Below are 20,356 nucleotides of genomic sequence, written 5' to 3'. Positions count from 1 at the left end.
GGACATGTCTGTGCTCTGCATAATTGAGTCTGTCCAGCACGTCACTGCCTTACTTGGCATTGTGTTCATTCTGATTCATGGGTCACTTGCCTCCTTCGCACATACTTGGTCCCCACCTCTCACCACATCCTGCTATTGTGTGGCAGAGGTGCCATGACGTGGATGGTTTGTCTACATGGCTGGCCCCTGTTACCATAGTTCCTTGTGTTGTCGTGTCTGGTAGGTGGGCATGTTGTATGTGATGTTGTAAAATGTGCATTCCCACAGTTGTGAGTTGCATGATTGTGGAGTTGAGGTGTGTGGTGTGTTCATTTGGTACTTCCCAACGAGCAGTGCATTTCCATAGGTGCCATCCTCAAAGTGCTGGATGATGATGGACTGTCCGAAGATGTAGGAATCATGCACACTGCCTGGGTTGTTGGCGATGATGTTGGTGAAGAGTCCCCGGTGGTCTACTATTGCCTACACATTGATGGAATGTGTGTGCTTTCTGTTGCGGTAATTGTGTGCAGTGTCGGCAGGGGGCACAGGTAGGACATGTGGGCAGTCAATTGCCCCCAACACGTTTGGGAAGCCAGCTATGGTGTAGAAGCCTTGCTTGGTCTCCAGCTGTTACTGCGCAGTGTGAGGGAAGTGAAGGTGCTGGGGTACCAAGCTGATGATGGCATCCAGGACAGTTGTGATGAACTTTGATAGGGTTGGCTGTGAGACTCCTCCGACTCTGGCGGTTGCTTGTTGGAAGGTACCAGAGGCCAACAGATGCAGCACAGCCAGCAGCTTTGTCTGCTGTGTTGGTACCGTCAGCATGTGGGCAATGAGGGTCAGGATGCGGAGGATGGTTGTCCTTTTGAGCCTGTAGTGGGCAATGATTTCGGCTGGCGTTAAGTCTGTGAGGCTGATGCATTTTCGGAAGGACCGCTGTCTTATTCTGCGCTGCCCTGGTGGTAGTCCAGGGGGAGGGGGTTTGGGGGGGGCCTGGGGGTGGTGGCGGTGGGTGTTGTGAGCCTCTTGTGTCTCCGAGCTGCATGATCAGTAGTTCCATGACATGTGTTGGTCTGCTGATGTGGCTCTGGGCTGGGCTCCCTTTTATACTGCAGGCTGTTATCCTGCTTAACACCAGTAACAGGCAGGTGTTCATTCCCTGCTGCTAACGCGCCTTATCGCCTGTTTTTGGATCGATTTGCCAATCTAGCTGATCGTTGAGAATGTCGTGAAGTGGTGTTTTCGTGTGTTTTTGCACGGGAACGGCTACTCTGCATATCATTAGCGTTAGTTGGCGCTCTCATCTGTGGCGATGTTTTTTGCAGGAGCTATCGCTGGAAAACTGGTGATTTCGGCAGTTTGCACCAGCTTGAAAATGGGGCGATTACTATTTTGCCACTTTTGCGGCGCCAAAGTGCCGATAACTCAGCGATAAGTCCTTGAGAATATGCCTCAGAGTCATCCCTCACTATCTACGTTACCACTACATGTTAATTGTGGCTGACCATGAAGGACTATCTGCTACAGGTAGTTGGCATGCACACTATTTCATTCGCACCAGATGATGTTCAATGCTGTTTGTTGCACATAGCTAAAGACATTTTGTGAGTGACAATTAATAGCATGTCAAATGTTTAGGTGTTTACTGGAATCAAAATGCATACACAGTGGTAGTGCTCATACATTTATTTACATATAGATTAACAAAGTTAATGATGTATCATGTACATCACTCATTCTGTGAATAAATTGTTGATGAGGTGGTCCCTCCTCTGTGTTGCAGCAACTAATGGTACAGTTCGATGAGACTCCTCCACTTCCGCCTCGTCATCCGGCAGTTCCTGCTCCCCATCATTCCATTGCACATTTGTCCTTTCACATATGTTGTGCAATATGCAGCACACTAATATTATTTTGCACACCATATTTGTCAAGGTTCCTGAAGCAGGATTTTAAAAATCCAAATGTACGCTCAATATTGGACTCGGTGCTGCTTAGGGCATAATTGTAGCTCCACTGGGCTTCAGTTTGTAAGTTTTTCTGAGGTGCCATGACCCACGGCTGCAGAGCTTATCCTAGGTCCACTGCAAAGATAGGAGGTGTACAATTAGTTAAGAATCATCACAAGGGATGACCCAAGACTCATGTACATTCTGGTATGCATCCTGATTGATCATACGCCTTGCTTACTGTAAGAGACGTGCTATGACATTGTGTAGCATACACGCGAGAAGGGATTGGAAATGACTGACACTCTGTTACACATACATGTGTGCTGTCGTCTGTATTTGTTTAAATTTCTTTTATAAAATTTTCTTTACATACATTTCAACGTGTATCAATGATAATCTTATGTATACATACATTTCCAAGTTAAATCATAGATCCAACAGTATTAGTCAGTTGACATATTGCACAATATTTTAGTGTGAAGTGTGTGGAATGTCATGCATAACAATGTATTGATACTGAAGGATGAACTGTGGGAGGGGGAAAGGCCTCATTACTTCAACTTAGTAGGATTAGAACAGTCGTCTGTGTCAGTACATCGCTCTCGCACTGCCACACAACCCATCTCTGCCCATGTCTCCTCTTTGCATACTAAAGCTGCATATTGCCAATCTTTGCTGTGTGTGTGACCACACTTTCACTTGGATGTGTCCCTGGGTCGCACCACGCTTGGAGACTGCATAGCTACTCTGGATTAGCATCACATAAGGATATCAGGCTTTGTTCTGTGTTGTTTGTTTGCTTTTGCGCCATGCTTGCCTCTTGGGGGTTTCTCTGTGCCTCTAGGCACGCCTGCCAGGTATTGCAGAGGTCTAATAGTATTGCATCCCACACTGATGCCATCGGCAGTCTGCACACCCCAGTAACGTCTTTGCGCCTAAGTGCCACACGTTCCACCTGAGCCCAGCACACAGTGGAGTGAAACCAGGCGTTCACTGCCGGAGGTCCAGGGGATTTCCAGCGCCTGGTGATAAGGCAGTTGGCTTCTATGAGTCCCAGGTCTATGAATCGGGTTGTCACCTTATACGTTTTAAGCCTCCAATATAAATCTAGGAGGCATGTCTCCCAAGACCACTCCATCGTGCGACTGGTGGACTGTGCCTGGTGTGCTGTGACTGCTTCCCAGTAGGGGGTAAGCACCGTACATGTCCATAGCATATGTAGGAGGTCTCCCCCACTAGTCTGCATCTATGGCACTGGGCATCATATCTGCCAAAGAATTGGTTAATCTTGGCTGGTGTCATATAGGCTCTCTGGGTTATGTAATATTGTATGAGCCGGAACCTAGTATTCTGCAGGATGTATGTAGGCCCTTCTAAAATGGTTACCCATTCACATTCAGTGCTTTGCCTCTGTAGGTCTGTGTCCCAGTGGCATTTGAGTGCTGTCAGTGGGGTTGATGCGTGCGTTCGCAGCGATTCTGCTAGCCATTTAGTAAGATGTCGTCCCTTGCCCATTATGTGTAGGTACTAAACCGTGAGTTGCGTCTCTGGTTCTTGTGTTATGTCGCCCCAGATTGTCGTAGTGTCCTTGTCAATGTAGCGTGTAATAAGAACTGGCCCTGCGGCAGGTTGTACTCTTCTATGAGTGCATCAAATGACATCAATTGCTCGTCTTGGTATAGATCTCCCATAGTTTGAATTCCTGCCTCCTCCCATGTGCGGAGCTCTGCCGCGGTTACTGCTTGTTGTTGTTTGGGCGTGCGCAGTATAGGCAGGGAAGTTGCATATGAGGTGACAACCTTCGTGAGGTGTAGGCTACAACCGAACCAGGTGTAAGCTACTTTCACCAGCAGCTGTGTAGGCACCGCCCTCCTACTGCCGGGATGGAATAATGTTATAATCTGCGGATGAGTGTAGCCTAATTGTTGTGAAGCGGTGTCAGCAATCTGCAGGCCACTAAGCCTATGGGCCACCCATTGCATCTGCGCTTCTGAATAATAATGTTCCATATTGGGCATGGCCAACCCACCGCGGTCGGTAGGCAAGTAGATTTTGGCCAACATTGCCCTACTGTGGGTACCATGCCAAATGAACTGACGCATATCGCCTTCGAACATGCGGAAAAGTGCTGGTCTAATATATAAAGGAAAGTGTGTGAAGTGATAGAGGAGCGTTGGAAGCACCACCATTTTTAAGAGTGCTATCTGCCCATGGTGGTAAGGGAGAGCGTGATCCAAAATGACATCTGCGACCTGACTGCTGTTACAGCATGGGTGTAATTACCATCTAGGAGGTCCGCTGGTTCTCGGTAGATTCGGATTCGCAGGTAACGAAATGCAGTCTTTTGCCAGTGCACTGATGTGCCGTTAACTGACAGCACAGGGTCGGGGATTGAGTCGCTGAATGGGCACAGGCATGATTTTCCCCAGATTACACGAAGTCCCGATAAAGAAGCAAATTCCAGCAACGCTCTTTCTATTGCTCCACACAGCTCTCGGACATCCCGCAGCTATATCAGCAAATCATCCGCTCATAAGGATATGGCATGTGTGTCATCTTCCAGTGGGATACCCCAGTCTGCCCCAGTTCTATGCAGGAACTCGGCTAGTGGCTTAATGGCCAGTGCAAACAATAAAGGGGAGAGAGGGCATCCCTGTCGCGTTCTGCGTCCGATTGGTATTGGCTTAGATACATATAGCCCTGTCTTAATTTTAGCTGTGGGCTGTGTATATAGCAGTTTGACGAGACCTAAGAAGCCGGCGCCTAAGCCATATTTGGCAGAGCGGCAAATAAAAAAATCCCATTTGAGTGTGTTGAAAGCTTTTTCTAGGTCAAGTACTAAGCAGCCAGAGTATGGCCAGTGCTCCCTGGAGTAGTGGGCTACTCGTAAGAAATGCTTCAGGATCAGTGATGTGCAGTGCGCCAGCACAAACCCATTTTGGTCTGCGTGTACTAGTTGCGGCACCATTGGGGCCAGCCTGCTCACCAACAGTTTGGCTAATATTTTGTAGTCCGTGTTCAATAGTGCCAACGAACGATATGAGCTTAGCATTTCTGTGTTTCTATCTGGCTTAGGCAGTGAGACAAGTTAGGATTCACGGAGCATCGTTGGCAGAATGGCTGCCTCCTGCGAGCTACGATATAATGTAAGCAGTTGCAGATATCCTGGTACGCTTTGTAGAAGTCCACTGGAAGTCCATCAGGGCCAGTTGCTTTGCCCGTAGCCAGCACCCAGATCGCCAGATGCACCTCCAGCGGTGTGAGTGGCTCATCGAATCCAGCACTCTGTGCTGCAGACAAAGAGGGCATAGCGAGTTGGGACACATACGAGTCCAGCGCCTCTGGTGTTGTTTGTACCGTTGACTTATATATTGAGGCATAGTGGGCGGCAAACTCACAATGAACGTGGTATTGGTGAGTTAACAACTGTCCCATCGTGGACCGCAGGTGCAGGATTGACTGTTGTGGATGCTCCTGTTTAATCATCCTCACTAACAATCTGCCCGCTCTGTCAGCAGTTGAATGAGTGCGTGCTCAGTGTGCAACATAGTTTAGACAGCTCAGTCTTTCCATGACCTCAGCATGTTTATGCCTCTGGTCCGCGAGTGCTTGTTGGGTGCCAGCATTGCATGCCAGGTCAGTTTCTAGACAAATGAGCGGTCCTCAATGAGTTTTGCCTCCTGAACCACTTAGCAGCGATTGCTCCAGCTCAGGCCCAAGCATTGACCTCTGACCACAGCTTTGCATGCGTCCCATACTATACCCCTATCAGTCACAGAGTCTGTGTTCTTGTCAAAATATGTTGCTATGGTTGTACCCACCGAGTCCTGGAAGGGAGGTCTTCTTGCGCCGCAGGCTGCAGTCTCCACAACCGAGTGGTGCTTTCTGGGTGGTCCCTGCGTAGCTGCATCACATGCGGGTTGTGATCTGAGTGCATGCGACCAAGGTAGTCTACGCTTGCGCAATCTGCGAGAAGTGCAATGCTGCCCTCGGAACGGTCTGTGTGGACATGCAATTTGTGTGGATGTGAATAATGTGAATAGAGATGTGTTTGTGGGTTTAAGGACCTCCACATGTCTACTGGACTCCAACGGTGAAGCCACTCACCTAGGATCCTAGCGTTAGATGCGGCAGTTGTATGTTGTAAAGGCAGAAAGGACCTGTCTGAATTTGTGTCAGCACTGCATTATAATCCCCTCACAGCAGCCAAGTGATGTCACGCAATCTTGACAGTATTAACGATAGAGCACGCTGAAAGGGTGCGTGCTCTGTGTTAGGGGCAAATATGGAACCCAGCACTATTTGTCTCCCGTTGAGGCGGCCTTTTGCTGGTACAAAGCGGCCATGTACGTCTATTTCTGTTTCTTCAGGAGCCTACAAAGTACCGGGCCTGACCCATATCAGGGCACCTCCTGCGTATAAAGAGTACCCTGAGGAAAATATGTGCCCTCTCCACTTTCTTTGCAAACAGTGTATCTCAGGCTGTGCTAAGTGTGTTTCTTGTAGCAGCGCTATGTGGGTCGCATGGCACTTTAATATGCATAGGTTTTGTAGCGGCGCGCTGGCGTGTAAATACCCCGGATATTTGAAGTAACTATAGTAGTAGGCGGCATGTATCAGCTAGGTAGGACAGTTGTACTGGCAGGAGGCGCAGCACCGCACAGGCAGAGTGGTAAGTTTGTGCGAGTGTACCAGGCATATACCATGTCAGTGCTGCTTGCAGTTCCGTCTTTGTTGTGTGTGAGGCATAAAGTAGGGAAGTTAACAGTGTGTTGTGCAACTGGGGCAGGGCAGGGAGACAACATGTATCTGCCCAAACTGTGAACTTTGCAATACGGCAACTACCGGTTGTTCGTGGCATGCTTTTCTATAAGGGGGGAGTTTGAGCTGGAACTACAAGGGGTTAGTGGGCTTGGGCCCTATATTTTTGCACAATTGGGCTTACTGCACTTCGCCTTTCCTATATGTGAGTGCCTCAATGGTAGGGGGCAGACCTGGTTGATGATTGGTGTTGTGAGGTTGGGGTTATTGACATGGTGTTCCCCACATGTGCATATAAGGGTGATGCATATTATGTGTGGTTGCACAGTTCTACACTTAAGTTGCTGCTGTTCCCTTCCAGTTGTTACACTATGTCATCTGCCATTTGAGGCGTCCCTTCTGGGAGCTTCTGGGAGTCCTTGGCCAGCGGCCACATTGCAGACGAACTTTCTTCACTTATGGAACGCTCCGAAGATGCATCTGTGTCTCTGCCACTTCGGTGACCACTAATAGTCGCTGCCGTTTGCAGGGCGTTGCGTCGCCCTTGTAGCATTTGTTCTAGGTTGGGGAATGCCCTGAGCTGTTTTGGGAATTTCTTGGCACGTTTCTGGCTTCTGCGCTGACTTTTTGAGCACCCAATCCAGCGCTGGCAGCAGTGTGTCGTTTGCTCGGCGATGTATGATGTCCTGGAGCTTCTAGTCAGTCTCATGCCTCCATCGCTGTATTAAAAAAGTGCGTAGAGCTATCCATGGCTACTCGGAGGCAGGAAAAAGAAGAGAATATTTAATATCTAATTCTCACATTCTCTTTCTGACTGCTATGAACGTGCTTCTTTGTTTCTGCACCCCAAGGGCGTAGTCTGGAAAAAGAGGACCGGGAAATTGTCAACTCTGATCCCCTCCATCCTGCGCACTTCACGAAGTATCACGTCCCGGTCTTTATAATTTACAAAACGGAACAGGAATGGATGAGGCCCGGCCCCTGGTGGTAGTTGACCCGTTGGGACTCAATGAGCTGTTTCCACTGTGAAGAAGGAGGAGAGCGAGCATGCTGGCATCAGGGAATGTAGCCGTTTCTCTGCATATGACACTGCATCTTGACCCTCCGTCCCCTCGCGCAGGCCCACCACATGAATGTTGTTGCGATGGGAGAGCCCTTCCGTGTCATCCACTCTGTGTTCCATTGCATGGACTCGAGTCGTAAGTTCTCGAATATCGGCGGTGGAGGCCTTGGTGACTGGAAGGATTTCTCCGAATTCCGCTTCCATTTCGGCAACCCTTTCGACTAATTTGCAATGGTCTGCATGTTATAGAGTAAAGTCTGACATGATCTTATCTATGCACCCTTCTAGGGACTTGCGCGTTTGTGCAAGAGAAACCCCAATCTGCATCACTGCTTGTAGCACTGAGTCTATCTTGGATTCCAATATGGGGTTCCCGAGGGTTCTGACAATTCATGTTCCTGCTCTAGCTGCTTGGGAGGTGCTGCAGATTGTGTGGCCGGCATGTTTGTTGCTGCCCACTTTCTGCCCATTGTTAGGGACAGCAGTGAGTGTACTCCTCAGACATCAATGTAAGATGGAGCGCGTTTTTTCCCCGTTCCAGTTACAAGTTGACTCACTTCTATGAAGCCACTGTATGACAGAGTGAGTCTACGTAGAACGCCCTATTTCCGCACTTAGCTGGGTGTTGCATCTAGTGATGTAGTCACTCCCTTGTGTTTCAGACTGGGTATACAACTAGGCCACTACTTTGGGTCGATTAGTGAACCTTTCGTTGAGTGTACTAGAGTAGCAGGTGCATAACAGGCGCCGGCTTCAATGCGCTCAGACACTTCATCTACGGATGGGTCTAGGCTCAGTATAGCCCCCGGCCCCCCCCAGATGTTTGATGTGCTGGCAGTATGTGCTGCTATGTCCTGGTCACCTCTGCTCCTTGCCTAGGCTCAAGGTGTGGGCCGAATCTTCAATTTCTGGCCAGGTTGGTGTGGGGAGCATCTCAGGGCCACTCAGGGGGCCCAACAGTGGCGAGACAAAAGTATGTGCTTGACAGACAGCCGTGCGGTGTGCACAATGCTCCTGTTTCCTTCTCACCTCGTTCCGCAGCCTTACGCACTTGGTCTTCACCCGCCAGACTAGCCCGCTGGGGGCTCAAACAGCTGTCCTATAGTGGGCACTTCTGCATCCTGTAATATACCGGGTACTGTGCCAGCACTCCTAGCTGCCTCGCCTACATTCAGGCCCAGCCTTAACACAGCCCTCCGGCTCCCGCAGGTGCTTTGTGTGTGCTGCTGGACTGTGCTTTCCACAGATCAGCTCTACAGACGTATCAGGCACATACAATACTCTTGCTGCTGGGCGAAGCAGTTACATGAACAGGGCAAATCTGGGCTGCAGGTATTGCACTGCTGTTTCTGCACCTCGCCACTTCTCTGCGCTGACCGCTATAGCAACCCTGCCAGCTCCAACTTCTTTGTGCGCTGTCTACTGCCAGGCCTGGGCTCGATTCAGCCCCCAGAACCCTGCCATGCAGTCCACATAGCCATCACGCAAGCTCCCAGTCTCAGGCCGGTCTATGGTGAAGCGGCATGCTGTGCGGCTCCCTCGCAAAGCTCTGGACAGTTGGGCCTTGGCAGTGCTTTCAAAGCAGCCCCCTGCACTCTCGCCTCTTACCGGCAGTCCGCCGTGGATTGAGCGTCTGGCATCTATGTTGCGATTAGCCTTCCCAATGCATCACCACGTGGGTCACTCTCCTGCAAGGCCGCTCTATGAGCAGTGTTGTTGCCACCAGCCACTGCCGGGGAGAGGCAGCGATCGCTGGTTTGCTAAGATGGCCGCGGTCTGTGCAGCCCCCCTGCGCTCTCGCATCTTACCGGTCGTCTGCCGTGGATCGGGCGTCTGTCATCAATGTTGCCATTACCCTTCCCAGTGCATCACCATGCAGGTCACTCTCCTGCAAGGACGCTGTACGAGCAGCATCGTTGCCACCAGCCGCTGCGGGGGAGAGGCAGCGACCGCTGGTTTACTAAGATGGCCACGGTCTGTGCAGCACCCCTGCGCACTCGCCTCTTACCGGCGGTCCACTGTGGATTGGGCATCCGTCATCGATGTTGCCATTAGCCCTTCCAATGCATCACCATGCGGGTCACTCTCCTGCGAGGCTGCTCTACGAGCGGCATTGTTGCCACCAGCCACCGCCAGAGAGAAGCAGCGACCGCTGGTTTGCTAAGATGGCCGCGGTCCACGCTGTGCTCAGTGGCGGTCCGGTCACCGCACCAGGTCCACGTCTCACCCCTCTCTCTGCACGCTCACCAGTACAATGTATGCCAATGCCAGCTACTCGGGAGGCCGGTCCTGCAGTTACGATGGCATCAGTGGTGTATGTATGTTGCCGGATAAGAGGACCTCAATGCCGAGCCACTTCAATGTGCAGCCGCCATCTTGGCCAACTATCCACGCCCCCTCCATGTGTGCTGTCCTCTGTAATTCACTTACTATTTGTCATACTCATGAGTGCCAATGTCATTCAGGTGATGTTTGTCTCAAGTAAGGAGTGTGAATTTGCCATTGAGCAGGCACATGCCTCACATTCCTCTATTGTGTCTATTCTTGGCTACTATTGCCATACCTGAACTGATACCTGGCTGATTTTATGACATGTAACTGGAGCAGGTGATGTGGCTTACTTCAGTCACACATATTGGGCATTGAGAGTTGCAGTAAATGTCATTCAATGTGTACTGTCATGGGAAGGATAGTGAGGGGATATCAACGTGGCAGTACACAGTGTCCACTATGGTGACAGTACAAGGGGTTAGAGATATGTGTTAATCGTGCACTGTACAGTGCAACTGCTAGACTAACTGCACTACAGTGCCACATTGTTTGTGGACAGTGTAGGCTATATTTTCCACATGATTCAGTGTCCAGGGTTTTATGGCTTTTCTTGCAGAACCTGTGCAGCATTGCTCCAAGACAGGCACATTATTTCCAAGATTACTGTGTTGTTGGCTGTCATGGGAGATGTAGTTTGTGCCTAAGACTGCACCTTGCTGCATAGTCTGTGGCCTTGGAGGAATGATAGAGTGGTTTGTGCGCTACAAAACAGTGTTCACATAGGATGTGATGTTTGTATATGGTGAGTGCTATAATGTAGCATGGTAGGCATGATCTTGTGAGGTTCATATATGACAATATTTCTCCGTTTCACAGGTTTGGGATACATCTCATGCCTCATGACCATGGGATTTACATGTGGACACATAGTCTAGAGACAGGGATTACCTTGCTTCAGCAGGGTGTTTGGTTGCATCATTTTACTAGGTGTTGCATTTGTGAGTGTCTTTGACACTATTGAATGCACACACATGGCCTGATTAAGCAGTTGTTTCCACTGGGCAGCAATGGATGTAATATAGTCGTGTATGGGGTCGGAAACATGCCTTTTACTATTGCAGCTTTTGCTGCGGCCCGGAAAAGAGCCGGAGCACAAGCTGCAGTAGTAAAAGGCATGATTTTAAACATCCATATACCATGTGCAGGCACCATGTAGTGCCTGGCACATGGTTCATGGATGTTTGGGGGAGCACCCCATGTGACCCCCTGACCACACCTCTGCCAGGGACGCCCAAAGTCCCTTTTCGGTAACCTTTCTATGGGGAAGGACCGCCATGGAAAGGTTGTGGGAAATAAACATTGTAAGCCCTACGGCAGCGCCTGCGCAGGCACTGCCTTCATTGTAGGGATTATGGTCCGACAGCCCCCACCCCCAGACAGGGGTATTTCCCCTGTCTGCTGCGCTCCTACTGCCAGTATCTTAATCCGGAGGTCGGACAATTTCTCTGGATGTTGGGCGGACCGCCACTGACGGCCTGTGAGTTGTGGTCTACCCGACAACCTAATGAGGCCCTTAGAGTTTGGAGGAAATTGAAAATCTTCCAATTTCTGGAAAAAACTCTAAAAATGGAGTAGATTCCATCAGCTGAACTTCCTCCACCATAATATTGTGATGGTGGAGAAAATTTAGATGGTGGGTTGTACTCTATGTTTACAGTTTCTTCAAAAAATGTAGTTTATTCAGTTATTTCCAAATAAGGCCCTAAATGTACGGTTGACCACAGACTAAATGGTGCAGACATGAGGAAATATTGCCGAATACAGTCCAACTATTTCATTTGTGATGCTTGCATTGGATATGAGTAGATCCATGAAATTGACAATTGATGTTTGACAACATAAACATTAAGTAGTTAATTTCTAATGTAGCCAATTCACCTTTTCTGTTTGGTTTTTGCAGATTTTGTATGCCTTTTAAGTACTGACTAGTGGCTAGTATTAGAACTTTCTGCATTGCAGAATGGTTTAGAAGTGCTTCTGCATATGTGTTCTGTCCCTAAACATGGTCTATAAAACTGGGTAAACCCAGTTGTTTGTTTAACTTGCTAATGAGTACATGGTGAGTTTGTGCAGAAAATACACCAACGGTGTTGATGTGAAATTATGAATGATAGCCACACTGCATTTCCATACCACCCATTTTACCAAATTGTATGTCTGCAGAGATCACTACTGTGCCCTGGATAAGTTGAAGGTTTAAAACCTCTTCAGGAGAACATGGCAAGAAACCATAGCATTTAATTGATTCGGTGCTCTTTAAGAGCTTTGTAAAACTGCCTTTCCTCCAGTAACTGTAATCATCATTCCAATTAAAAGTGAACTGCTGTCCTGCTGAAGGACAATGCAGCCCCCATTGAAGAGCAGGAATTCTGTCATAGTGTCAATAACTGGCCACATAGAAGGGATAAACAATCTGGGTGAATATAGGCAAGCTATTGCAATAAGTGTGAACATCCAGGCCTAGAGCGTATAAGAGGTTGGCCAATGAACAGACAAAAGATTGAACAAGTTTGGTGAAAGTGCTGATCTTTGGGGGAACATCACCAAGGGAATACCATACGTAGGGATGTGTAATTGCCAAGGGAAACAGTTTGATACCGAATAAAAGAGGAGGAACAGAACCAGAATAGGACTTACCGCCTATGCCCAACTTGTGAAGATCGTAAAGAAGTAGTGAACGGTCAACAATGCCAAATGCAGCTGACTTAACTAAAATGATCAGGGCATTGACAATGCAGCCAGCAGAGGGAGGCAAGGCAAAGGTTATCCATGATAGTGGTAAATGCTAATTCCATGCTTCTCTGGTAAAGAAAGCAGGCCTGGGTTTCATCAAGCAAATTATGAGATTTAAGAAAGGCGAACATTTGTTTGAATAAAAGTTGAGGATTTTAGCCACTGTAGGTTGATGGGTAATGGTAGGAAAACTGGCTGAGCACAAGGGATCAAGTGTGTCCTTTAGTGCATGGATTACTGCACCACGTTTGAAAGAATCAGGGGCTGATCCAGATCTCAATGAGGAATTCAGAATAATTAGCGATGGAGCGAGTAGAATGTCTTTAAGAGGCAAAAAGCACACTGGAATTGGCCCACAAAGGGCATCCTGATTTATAATTATCAGGACATTGTATAGTGTGAAAGACCTGGATTCTTACAAGAGTACCGGATGTTTAGTATGGGAATGCAGCTAGGAAACAAGAGGAGTCCAAGACCTGTTACAGAATAGTATTGGGTATGAACTTTCCTGATGACAGATTTATATTTATTCAGGGAATCTTTATATATTTGCTCAAATTGATGGTCACAATTACTGTGCCAGATGTGTTCAGCTCGTTTTGTGCATAAGAGCAGTCAATGTATTTGTTAACAATGGTGTAGATTTAAGCTTTTAAGGGACAGTAATTGAGATCCAGGGATCCAGAGATCCACTCAACTACTTGGGGACAGCCTTGAAGTCTATGAAGAGACAGAAGTTTAAATATGGTAACAGCCATTAACTGACAGAAGTGTTCCAGAGAGCAAAAAGCTCCTCTTAGGTATAGGGAATCCATTTGCAGTGGGTTTGTGTGGAATGAAAAGGATACTGTAACAGGCCTCTGGCCCTAACCAGACATGGACGGGTGCAGAGGCACAGATGGGAGAGCCTCTGGTATTGTGAGAGAAGCGCAAGACAGGATACAATTTACAAGGGCACATAGAAACTATTAGGACTTCAGTTATTGTTTGAGTTTCTGTCGGAATGGGACATGGTGCTGAGACTACCAAAGAAAGAAATATCATCAGCAGACAGGATTGCTAGGTTTGATCCACTTGAAGCTTTTTGCCACAAAGAAAAAGGATTCATCAGGACCTCATGGAGAAGATATCTAGATTTGTAGAGTCCTGCCCGTATATACCATTAAGCCATGCCTTGCTGGGGGATTTAAAAACCCAACATAGTAAGAGCCTTAGTCTGCACTAGGAGGGTGAATGAATTGTCCTCTACCACCCTGGTGGATGACCTTCTGCCCTATTTGAAGTTCCCCACTGTGTGGTGGGGAGCTCTGTGTTGTGAAGGGTGCCTCAGCCTTGGTGACTCTCTTCTCCCTAAGGGAGGGTTTGTTTCCTCTAAACAAAAAATGCATTTCCTGATGCACCAGGAGTTGTCTCATTGCATGTGGGGGCCATTCTTCATGTTCTCGCTTGGCGAAAACAAGCAGGGAAAATGAATGACTATTATCCTGCCATCGAGACAGCAAGATGGCCTGTTCTGTATAACCAACAGCTTCTTGGTGGACGGGCCAGCCAGATAAGAGGTTTACACCAGCAGAACCAGCCGAGGCTCTACATTGTCTATAACTCTAAATAGAGTGGCCAGGGTATACAACTGATTTACAGTGGTTCTCCTGCTACGCTAAATTCTCAGGGCCATATTTATATTTTTTCTGCAACTCAATGCAGCAAGACACCTAGGTGAAAGGGAGAGGGCAGGAATTCACCATATCTATCAATCTGGTGCATTTTTGCCTGTCTAGCGCCAACACAGGCACCCTTGCACTATGGCGCAAGGCTGCCTGCGTTGCAAACAGGATTGTTTTTGTGTAGGAAGGGACACCGTCTGGCCACAAAAGCAATCCTTTTAGGCTGTTTCCTCTTTCTACGTGTACTGCAGGATGCAGCACACATATAAAGAGGAAAAAAGGAATAGAAATAGAGCTTTCTTCTAGTAACACCTTACCTGGGAAGGTGTAGCATTTTGATGCATTCCCATGTCTACCATTCATGTTAAATCTGGGAATGCGCCAAAATCCATTGGTAGATGCATGGGGACACCCACAAACCACCCATGGAGCACCTCCCTGGGGCAGAGTAATGCAAGGCCGTGACTTACACTGCCTTGAGTTACTCCAGATTTACCAAGACAAACAAGGCCAAGCAAGGTGGCCTTTCAGGGCTTGGTCAATCTCATTCTAGGTTTTGCGTCACCCAGTGTCCCATTGTGTGGCGCAAGGGTGAAACAAAACCTTTGATAAAATTGCCCCTCGATGAGACTCTATGTCCACCTTAGACCCCATTTACCGAGAACATTGACAATGATTGACATTTTACCATTTATTGGTGCTTTTTGCATTACAAGTTTAAACATTGCTATCATTTTGCTTAATAATTGGTTCTTATTTTTCTAAACTGTTTTGGTAATTTGTTTATGTGGTGTTCCTTATTTTAATGTTTGCAAGTTCTTGAACTTCTGCATTTTTCTGGGGAATTGCATCCCGCTTGTACCGTAGCTACCAGTGGTTAAGCATATATGATTCCCATTGAACTGTGTTGTGCCCTAACCAGAACATGTGTAGTAAGTTGGTAGGGAAATTCACCTCCCAAATTACCAATTTCTAGCAGTTGGCATCCACATTCATGTATATGTTGGGATACTTCTCACATGGACATACCTACAGGATGATGTGAGTGGCCCTATACAGTTTGTAGGGCTGTGTAAAACACCCTTAAAACAACTTTTCCACAGGAACACCCCCCTGAACATACTGCAGAAAGAAACCTGTTGAAGTTGATTGAGCAAGCAGCATCAAGTGTACAGGAGAGAAGGGTCATTAATGAGCCTCAAAAGAACTGAGGATTTGGGGTGAACTATTCATCCTACACCATAATAACTATTTTCTTTACGAAGAGCACACCATCACAGCCAGGTATGTGTTCCTATCTGGCAAGCAAAACTTGGGTTGAACTCAAACCCAGGAAGTTGAACATGCCTGAAAAACAGAGGTTGATTTCAAGTAGAATGTGTGTGGTGGTGAGGTAACACTACTAAGATATTCTACGCCAGGGAGGCACTTCAGTTACTTCAGTTACAACCTTGTTTGATATGTGCATCTGAGTTTCAGTGTACATTTGATGTTGCAATTATATCCTGGAGTGAAAGACACAGCAAAGCTGGAAGCACTGTAAGACAAATATCTGAAAATATATGGAGCTACCCAGAAAAAGAGCAAGAAAGGTCAGCTCTCAAGGAGAACTTTTAACTAGTCAAACTATACACTAGGTTGGGTCTTAGCTGGAGTGATAGAAGCCAAACCCTTTGAGGCCCTTTATTATTGCCAGGGAATAAATGCATGTATATCTCATAAATCTGTGTATTTGCCAAAGGGCAGCAATGTGGCCACAGAAATGTAGTGTTATTAGGGACCAACATTAGCCCGTGTCCATCAGTGAACCTGTAAAATTGGTTAGGTGGAGCAAAGATTAGCCCAGAAGAGGCCTTGGTGAAACCCACAAAAGTCCACAGATACCATAAGAATAAGGGGACCTGTTCCAAAATTTTAATTTACATGTGTAGATTTTATCACTTGTAAACATACTACCACATCTAGTAGTAACTTAGTTTTGGCTATTGACCATTTCGGAGTGCAAGTTTACTACTAGGTGCAGCCTCACATGTCTTATTCCCCTCCAAACTGAGGTGGAGCCTCTTAGAACAGGATTTATCACTGTGTAGTTACTACTGCTAGTACCTTTTCACATTCAGGCAGAGGTCTCTGCCAGTGGGGTGGAGATCTCCAAATGTTAAAGTACAGGGACAAAATAGAGAAATAGAGTTTAATATCTATTAAAAATATATATATATATTCACTGAAAAAACCATAGGTTTCACACACGTTATAGTTAGGAATTAGCATTTAAAAAACCTTGCAAATTCACTTAAAAAACCATAGGTTTCACACATGTTATAGTTAGGTGGATATTTCACTCGTAAAAAACCAATGAAATTCCCCCGTTATAGCTAGTTCAGATAACTATAACTCACGCGCCCGCAATCCACTGCTCATGACGTCACATATTACATCACTCATGACATGGTCAGTGGCATCACTCATGACATCACTGATGACATCATCCTTGTGATAGAGTGGCGGTCGCGTGAGTTATAGTTGCCTGCACTAACTATAACGGGGGAATTTCATTGGTTTTTTACGAGTGAAATGTCCAGCTAACTATAACATGTGTGAAACCTATGGTTTTTTAAGTGAATTTGCAAGGTTTTTTAAATGCAAATTCGTAACTATAACGTGTGTGAAACCTATGGTTTTTTCAGTGAATATATATATACACACATACATGCATAGATACATATATATTGCCATAGCAAATTGTTGAATCGTGAACAAGCTTATATGGTGAAACGTGTTGGTGGTGATAGTGGTGAATAAAACCATCTGCTCACGGGAAAATAAAAGTTAATGCTTTCAGAACTGACCAAGTGTTTTAAAGGCTCCTTAATTAGGTGTTCTGTGGAGTCTAAGTGTCATTTACATGCACTTGCGCAGAGAACATCAATCAGCCTGTTTATGTATTCTGCAGCTTTGCAAATCCCTCCGTGCAAATGTTGCATTTAAATTAAGGAGCCTTTAAAACACTTGGTCATTTCTGGAAGCATGAACTTTTATATTCCCGTGAGCAAGGTTTGGAAGTAAAGCTGAAAGGCGTTGGGACATACATATATATAGTTATAGTTAGGACCTATTTTCCATAGGAAATCGGCAACATTCTATTCCCAATAACTTTAGCGCCGATTGACGAATCTTCGCGAAATTTTCAAAACTTTTGGCCAGCTCCGGTCCGCTCCTATCCTGAAAGTCTCGGGATGATTTGTCAAGCGGGGGCCGAGAAAAAAGGGGGGTCCCAAAACGTGTTTTCTCCATGCAATTTCCCATAGGACTTTTAGCCGCAGCTACAGCCCGAACTGCTGAACGGAATTACACCAAATTTGGCAAAGAGGTAGTCCTCAGTTCAGACTTGTGCCTTTTGCTTAAATGGTGTCAATCTGTTCAGTAGTTCTTGAGAAAAGTACAGTTAAAAGTACATATATATCTCTGGCCGCGCTGGATCCGCGCACCCTGAGCGCACCCTGAGCACACCCTCCCGATCACGCGCTGAATGCTCATTGGCTATCAAGTGGTTGTCAACATTCGAAACCAGGAACTGTTGGCAGCCGTTTTGTGCCTCGGTAGAAGCGAGGCTGAAGACGTCTGTGGAATAAGTGTGCAAAATGTATAAAGGGGGCGGGTAGAAATACCCTGACCCTCTAGACCTGCTTAGGGGGTCCCAGAAGGATCCCAGGGCCCCCCAATTTTTATTTTAAAAACCGCAAAGTGTGCGCAGGGTGTGTGGATCCTGCCGTAAAAAAATATATAAATAAAACTGAGCTTTTTTTTATAATTAGCCCCCGGGGCGGCAAAATCCCGGGGGCAAAATGATAAAATTTAATGGGGGCCCAGAGGGCCCTGGGGACCGCCACCCCCCAGGGCTACAAAATAAATTGGGAGGGGCTCGAAAGCCCCTTCCAGTATAATTTGTGGGGGGGCTCAACGGCCCCCCCAAGCCCCGGGGACAACCACCCCCCAGGGCTTTATGTATTGAGGGAGGGGGGCTGCGTGGCCCCCCTCCTGGAGCCCTCGAGGGCCCTGGGGACCGCCACCCCCCAGACCGGCTCCTGCAGTGTCCTTGGGTGCCCACCCCAGGACACTGTTGTTTGCTATGAGAGGGCGGGAGTCTCCCGCCCTGCCATAGCAAACTTGGTTTGGATTTTGAAAGAGAGAGCAGGGAAACCTGCTCTCTCTTTCAAAATCCAAACCATAGTGCTTTTCCACACGGGGAGCTGCATGTCAGCAGCTCCCCATGTGGAAAAGCAATGCCGGCTCCTGAAGGACACGGGGAGCCGGCTGGGACCGTGGGGGCATTGGGGCTCCCCCCAGGGTCCCCAACGTTTTTTATAAGCCCCGGGGATGGGGTCCCCGGGGATAATAAAAATTAGTGATAGGGGCTATTTTGTATTTACGGTAAAATTAGGAGTCGCGCATCCAGCGCAGCTCTCAGCGCGGCCCCATGGTGTGCACGCGTTAGATGCTCGACTACTAACCTGTAGGGTGCGCGAATCCAGCGTGTTTGGGGCATGCCTTCTACGCGTTGGATGCACGATTCTAACGCGTTGGGTGCACGACTCCAAGCAAAAAATATATATATATATATTCACTGAAACAACCATAGGTTTCAGACATGTTATAGTTAGGAATTATGAATTTAAAAACCTTTGAAATTCACTGAAAAAACCATAGGTTTCAGACAAGTTATAGTTATAAATTAGCATTTAAAAAAAAATTGAAAGTCACTGAAAAAAACATAGGTTTCAGACATGTTATAGTTAGGAATTAGCATTTAAAAAACCTTAGAAATTCACAGAAAAAAACATAGGTTTCAGGGGTGTTATAGTTAGCTGGACATTTCATTTGTGCAAAACCATTGAAATTCCTCCGTTATAGTTAGTTCTACTAACTATAACTTGCGAGCCCGCAATCCACTGTTGATGATGTCACATATTACATCATTCATGACATGGTCAGTGACATCACTGATGACATCATCCAGTAGATGTAATATGTGATGCCACCCACTATTCTACACACACATCCAGTCACTTATACATGCAGTTACTCATCAATACAGTACTATAATATGCACTCATACACCTAGACATACAGCACACTCTGCCACTCATCCATAGAATTACTCACACACCTAGTCAGTCATGCAAAGAATCAATCACATACCCATTTACTCATGTATAAAGTTATACACACCAACTCAGTTATTTATACACACACCACATCACTTATTTATGCAGATACTAACACATACTTACTGTCTTATACAATCACTGATACAAGCAGACACTCATTTATACACCCACTCTTCAAATAACTTACTCTCACGTATAGTCATTTATATATTGCACTCACATATACTGTCTTAAAACATATGTATTTACTCACACATATACCACTGAAACATTCATTCACTCACCAACACACCCATACACACACTAACTCACCCATACAGCCCTTCGGAGATGCACTTTTGAATACATACAACCAGTGAATCAACCACACAGACATCTATGCACAGTCACACACCCCCCCACCCACCCACACAGACACTCAGGCACCCATACAGATACTCAGACAACAAATCAATAACCCATATAGACACTCATGTAGCTGCTCACCAACCCATGCAGCTGCTTACACACCAACTGAGAGACTAATACAGACTTTCACACAGTTTAGTCACTAACCCATGCATTCAGTAAGACACGTTCAATCACTCACTTAGACCCCGTTATAGTTAGTTCAGATAACTATAACTCGCGCGCCCGCAATCCACTGCTCATGACGTCACATATTACATCACTCATGACATGGTCAGTGGCATCACTCATGAC

The 20,356-nt window shown here is 46.8% G+C and overlaps 1 long non-coding RNA gene across 1 annotated transcript in view; it reads right to left on the bottom strand.

Annotated features, from left to right (window-relative positions):
* Window positions 1–1,654: 1,654 nt before the first annotated feature.
* LOC146821282 (uncharacterized) overlaps window positions 1,655–20,356 on the bottom strand; it is a 218,525-nt gene continuing 199,823 nt past the window's right edge. Inside the window, exon 3 of the long non-coding RNA XR_014962690.1 lies at window positions 1,655–2,066. This is a non-coding gene — a long non-coding RNA (uncharacterized LOC146821282). The remainder of the gene's footprint in view (window positions 2,067–20,356) is intronic.

Source organism: Triturus cristatus, chromosome 6 (assembly GCF_964204655.1).
Source record: "Triturus cristatus chromosome 6, aTriCri1.1, whole genome shotgun sequence".
Lineage (NCBI taxonomy): Eukaryota > Metazoa > Chordata > Amphibia > Caudata > Salamandridae > Triturus > Triturus cristatus.
The sequence above is the reverse complement of the archived record's forward strand: the minus strand, read 5'-3'. Positions and strand labels throughout refer to the sequence as shown.